At 35.8% G+C, this 6,063-nt stretch overlaps 1 long non-coding RNA gene across 1 annotated transcript; it reads right to left on the reverse strand.

The window, feature by feature from the left end:
• Positions 1–664: 664 nt before the first annotated feature.
• LOC145074963 (uncharacterized) lies at positions 665–4,069 on the reverse strand. The gene is made up of 3 exons (XR_013692220.1): positions 3,846–4,069; positions 3,064–3,103; positions 665–2,247 (listed from the first exon to the last, which is right to left on the reverse strand). It is a non-coding gene; the product is annotated as an uncharacterized LOC145074963 (long non-coding RNA).
• Between the last annotated feature and the right edge of the window lie 1,994 nt (positions 4,070–6,063).

A 6,063-nucleotide genomic window follows, 5' to 3' on the forward strand; every position in this document is an offset into this window, starting at 1 on the left:
GATCATATAATCCTCTGTTCTCAAGATATCAGCTGGACAAATACATGGAACAATGTCGTACTTATTGTCCAGCAGTTGTTTCTCGATCTCAGATTTGTTTGACATAGAACTAAATTGAACACATCTATTAGGTTCTGACCGGGCCCGACACATAAGTCAAAACCAAATCATCGACGGGCCCCAGATATCGCTTCTATTGCTAGAAGGAACATATAAACTTTGACTCATATGCTTGTACTAACTACTTATTGAGTTATGCACAAAAGCACGTTTTATGACATCAAGTTACTGATGCGTTTTCATACAATCAATGGATAACCAACTCATAGTCAACAACTCACATGTCTAGGTTTGAAGATATATATGATATTACCGTCTCACAATCACTCGAGATAAATTCCATGAAGTGATACAAGTGAGCGTGGGTTTAATCCAATAATCAGACCTTATGAGCACTCATGAATGTTGCATCAACCATTGCAATCTCTAATGCACTTTAGACAAATCATACAAGCCAAATTCATGACAATCTTAATTCAATACCTACTTCCAACATATGACCGATTGTGGAAAGTTTTGAATAAAACAATTATTCTGGAAGTCAAAACATGCAAAGTTGAAACAATAGTAAATGATTTAACATAAGATAGTAACACTTCACATATAAATAAACAACAACTTTTATTTAGTCATCAAATGTCAATTACATTTTACAAGTTTTAGAAATAGCTATCTAATTATTAAAACTAATATTGCCTCTCAGCCCGATGCTCCTCCCATACTTCAAATGTCTAACCCTAGCCAGTCCCTTCGTGAGGGGATCTGCAGGGTTCTCTTCTGTGGATACCCTCTTTGCCACGAGGAGTCCTTCTTCTGTCTTGTGTCTTATGAAGTGATATTTTCTGTCAATGTGTCTGGATCTACCATGATCTCTTGCTTCCTTGGCTAAGGCAACCACACTATTGCTTTCACAAAAAAATCTCCTTAGGCTCCTGTATAGCTGGTACAACTCCAAGGTCTCCAATGAAGTTCTTTAGCCATATCGCCTCCTTTGCCGCTTCACTTGCTGCTATGTACTCTGATTCACAAGTATAATCAGCTACTGTCTCCTGCTTGGAACTTTTTCAAGTAATTGCTCCTCCATTCAGGGTAAAGACCCAACCTGACTGAGAGCAGAAATTATCCCTATCAGTTTCAAAACTAGCATCACTATAACCTACTACTCTCAAGTCATCACTCCCATTGAGAGTAAGAACCCAGTCCTTAGTCCTCCATAGGTACTTGAGAATATTCTTTACTATAGTCTAATGAGCCTTGCCAGGGTTTCCCTGATATCTGCTGATCATGCTCAAAGCAAAGGCCACATCAGGACGAGTACAAGTCATAGCATACTTGATCGAGCCAATAGCGGAAGCATATGGTAATCGACTCATCTCAGCTATCTCAGCCTCTGTACTCGGACTCTGAGTTTTACTCAGTCTAGCATTGTGCTCGATCGGTAACTCCCCTTTCTTGGAATTATCTATGTTGAACCTCTTCAACACTTTATCCAAGTAGGTACTCTGACTAAGTCCAATTAGTCTTTTACTCCTGTCTCTCAGTATCACTACAAAAAATATGTTATTTAGTGGCACAAAAAAGGTGCCATTAAAAACCCAAAAAAATGCCACTAAAGGTTTCTAAGAGAATTCGCGACACATATAATAAGTGCCACTAGAAACGCTCCCCCTAAAACCCTTTAGTGTCACTTTTAGCTTTTGTCACTGCAATTTTTTAGGATTTTAGTGTCACTTTTTTTATTTGTCACAATAGAAGAAACATTTTTATGGCACATATTCTATGCTATTTTGTGCCATTGAATTCTCATTCGATTCAAGATTTCATGCTACTTTTAATTACACATTTTAAGACTTTAGTGACACTTAATTATTTGCCATAATACAAAAATTGTTTTGTGACACCTTTTACACCCATAAATACTCCATGATATTTTATAATTTAGGCTATTTATATCTACATAATTTTTTTTATCTATAATATAAACTATAGAATAATTAAATTGCAGCACATAAAACATAATAAAATTTCCATTGTTTTTATCAATATTTTTGAACTTTTTTGAATCAAATATGTCAAATCGAAAGAAATTTTTTTAAACTTAATTGTAGATAAACTTCTTCCCAAAACTTCATGCTAGGTTGAATAAATCATGTTATCGCATACTCTATAATCAATACTAGCAATTTCCTATCCAAAAATAAACAAAGACGATTCAAAATACAGTTAAATAATACATTTATAGAATAAATAATAAAACCATGTTGATAAGAACAAACTGGAGACAAAAGCAATACCAAGATAAGTTGCAAAAATAAAACTGCATTAGGTATACAAGAGAAAGATAAAACAAATGTCGAGGTCCATATTGGGAAAGGAATCTACGTACACATGCAAAATATGGAACAAGTTTAAAGCTTGTTCGCAACACACAAGATGAAATTATCATGTTATCAGGATTGACCCTCACTATGTTGTAATTTTATTTCGTGTTCTTAATAATCTTAAATCAAGAAATTTATTTTTTATCCTTTAGTTTTGCAACTATTACCATTGCTGTAATTGGATGTGGCTTAGCCTTTTTGGATTAAAGAACAACATAGGCCCAGATGTTATGGTGAAAATATAAGAAAAAATGGCAAAATTATCTTTTTTAGGGTCATGTCAAACCTGTTAGATATGCTTAAACTAACAACAATAGCACAAGGATATTAATATGTTGTTTGACTATTTGAAGCCCTGGTGTAATAAAGATTTAAAAGGGTATTATGGTCTTTTCTTGGAATCTAATGGTTCGAAGACTAGGCATACTAAATTACTAATTAATCTAGTCCTAATTGTGTCAATATTGATTTAATTCCTTCACATTTGCTAAAAATGCACCAAATTTCTCATATGATAATTTGTCCCTAATGAAAGTAAAAAAGAGTGATAGATGATTAGCAGCAACAATAAGAACGAGTCAAATGGAGAAAAATGAAAATTAGGGTATAAAGGTAATTTCACCTCACTTGTTTAAAAAAATTACCATCCACTCGAGTGCATCCTGCAACAAGTACAAAGTAGTGCACATTAGTGTCATTATGAACAATAAAATAAACATGCTTTTGAATGATTAAGTTAGGACTATTAAATGAACCTTTTTAACATATAAGCAGGAAAGGTTAATGTTACTAAATAGTACCGAACTTTTTAATAAGTTCCATGGACTCATGGAGTCACTCCACTTAATCAAACATTGACCAATTTTACAGGCACCATGCTGAAGGGATATCCATATGGTCAACTCAGCAAAAAAAAGATGGTTGCCTTTAACATGACACCATGTGAATACCACATCATTATGACCGATCAAATTGGACCGACTAGTAAATTTAGATATGTAACACAAATTTTGACAATTATAAGGTATTCTTGAGTGAAATTTTGCATACACATGCACATATGTGATAGATTCTAGTTATTTTTTGCACGAAATTGATGCTGATGAGTTATCTGAAGGTAATTACGACCATATCATGTTTGATAAACAAATGTCTAGAATTCCAAAACTCAAGAGATTCATCTTCAACTAGAAAGATTGCAAATGAAAAGTGCAACTACTTACAAAACTTTCTACTAAGATGTAGAGGTTTATAAATAATTTCTACCAAAAATCGACTAAAGGAATGGCTATCTGATTTTACAACTTCCTTTAAATTATTGCACTCGAAGGCGCTATTCAGATTTATAATCTAAAAAGGAATAAAGAGAACCAAATTCGGTGATCAGAGTGAATAAAATAATACCTAACTAAAGTCGAGTGGAGAATAGAGGGAGATTCGTTGGCTGAAGTTTAAATCTGTGGTGCACAGTGGTGCGGTGTAGCAGTGGTGGTGATGCCATGTGGTGTTAGGTATGGGAGAGAAGAGAGTGACGAGATTGGGGGAAAAATATTGTTCAAACTCTGCTCTTTAACAACTACGAAGTAAAAGGGATGCGTATAAGAAATTGGGGAAACACCAAATTTATTACGGCCGATTCACTTTCGTTTGGTTAATACGAACAATGAATTTAATTTCTTTAGTGGAACATATTTAATTTCTTTAGTGGCACAAAATAAATCAATAAAATCATCCCATACAACTTTAACCATATTTAAAAATATATGAGCATATGACACAAAATATAGAGTTCGAGTGGCATTTTAAATTTTATATGTCATTATTAAATTTTAATATTAGTGACATAAATTGTTAAGTGATGTTAAATCTATTAATTTTATAGTGGCATATAAATTATGCCACTAAAAACATATTATAGTGGCATAAAAAATATATGTCATTAAAAATATATGCCACTAAATATCATTTTTTTGTAGAGTATCCTTATCCCTACGATATATGTAGATTCTGAAAGGACCTTCATAGTGAAACACTTCCAAAGCCAGGACTTAACCTCCTGCAAAGTTGGGATGTCATTTCCTATGAGTTGTATGTCATCCACATACAGTACCAAAAAGCTAATTATACTCCCACTAGCCCTAACATATACACATGACTCATCCTCTCTCCTCGTAAAACCAAACTCTTTGACTTTCTCATCGAAGCAAAGATTCCATCTACGAGATGCTTGTTTCAATCCATAAATGGATTTCTCAAGCTTACACACTCTATTAGGGTACTTTGCATTGACAAAACCCTCTGGCTAATTCATGTAAACATCCTCAGCCAACTTTCCATTAAGGAAAGCAGTTTTGACATCCATTTGCCATATTTCGTAATCATGAAATGTGGCTATGGCTAGCAAAACTCTAATAGACTTGATCTTCGCTGCTGGTGAAAAGGTCTCATCATAGTCAACTCCCGGAGTTTGAGTAAAGCCCTTCGCCACTAGTCGTGCTTTGTAAGTATGCACCTTCCCATCCATGTCGGTCTTCTTCTTGAAGATCCATTTGCACCAAACTGTCTTACGACCTGGTACATTGTCAACCAAGTTCCAAACTTGATTGTCATACATGGACTGAATCTCGTTGCCATAGCCTCCTACCATTTAGCAGACTCGGGGCCTACCATGGCTTCCCTGTAGTTATTAGGTTCATCCAAATCTATCAGTGTACTGTCACTGATAAATGCATCACCTTCAGTAGTGATGTGATAACCATAATAACAATCAGGTGTGTTCCTAACTCTAGTGGAACGCCTTGGAGGTATGGACTCATCTATCGGCTCAACAAGAGTTTCCTCCTCAGGTTGGTCGCTAGTGTTTGAGGTTCGTTCACCGCTTAGCTCTTGATGTTCTTCAAGGTCAATTTGCCTCCCACTATTTCCTTGGCTTATAAATTTTCTCTCACAAAACACTCCTCTCCTTGTCACAAAGACCACATTCTCACTGGGTCTGTAGAAGAGGTAACCAAAGGATTTTTGTGGGTAGCCAATGACAATACACCTCTCGCTTCGAGGTTTGAGCTTGTCGTGAGACTTACGCCTCACGAAAGCCTCGCAACCCCAAATCTTGATGTGGTCTAGATTTGGAACTTTCCTAGTCCACATCTCGTGAGGTGTTTTGTCAACCTTTTTGGTAAGGACTAGATTAAGGATATGGGTGGCAGTCTCTAAGGAATACCCCCAGAATGAGATTGGTAACGAAGCTCGACTCATCATGGAACGAACGATGTCCAACAAGGTTCGATTGCGCCTCTCAGCCACACCATTCAGCTGTGGTGTCCTAGGAGGTGTCAATTGCGCGACGATCCCACATTCCTTAAGATAGTCAAGGAACTCAATACTAAGATACTCACCTCCCCGATCGGATCGAAGCATCTTGATGTTACTGCCTAGTTGATTCTCCACTTCCTGCTTAAACTCTTTGAATTTTTCGAAGGTTTCTAACTTATGCTTGATTAAGTAGATATATCCATATCTACTGTAATCATTAGTAAAAGTCACATAATAGCGATTAGCATCCTTTGTGGTGGTTTTGAAGGGTCCACACACATATGTGTGTATGAGGTCCAACAAACCTTCA

The sequence above is a fragment of the Lactuca serriola genome, chromosome 9 (genome assembly GCF_051521515.1).
Source record: "Lactuca serriola cultivar US96UC23 chromosome 9, Lser_US96UC23_V15, whole genome shotgun sequence".
Lineage (NCBI taxonomy): Eukaryota > Viridiplantae > Streptophyta > Magnoliopsida > Asterales > Asteraceae > Lactuca > Lactuca serriola.